The following is a 365-nucleotide window of genomic DNA, read 5'->3' on the forward strand; positions in this document are numbered from 1 at the left end:
TTGCGGGCAAGATGCTTTGCGGCGCGAGCTCGCCTCTGCCAAGTCACTTTGTTGTTTTATTTATTTTTTTAAACAAACTTTCATTCATTTATGGTCTCTTGCTCTCTCTCTTTTTTTTTTTCTTTCTTTCCCTTCCCCCTGCAACCTGCTAATTTAACACTGGAGCGCGTTATTGCAGTGTTAGGGGGAGAGAACGAGAGAGAGAAAACAACAATACTGCAATGATCCAAATGATACAGTAGAATTATAGCAATTATAGTTCTGCTCGGAGAAGAAAACCTTGCTGAGCTCAGCCAAACAAACTGATGCCTTGCACGGCTAACAAGCCCGAGGACTGACAGCCGGTGCTGAGAGAGGCAGGAGGG

This window comes from Chaetura pelagica, unplaced genomic scaffold (genome assembly GCF_000747805.2).
Source record: "Chaetura pelagica isolate M959 unplaced genomic scaffold, ChaPel_1.0 scaffold265, whole genome shotgun sequence".
NCBI lineage: Eukaryota > Metazoa > Chordata > Aves > Apodiformes > Apodidae > Chaetura > Chaetura pelagica.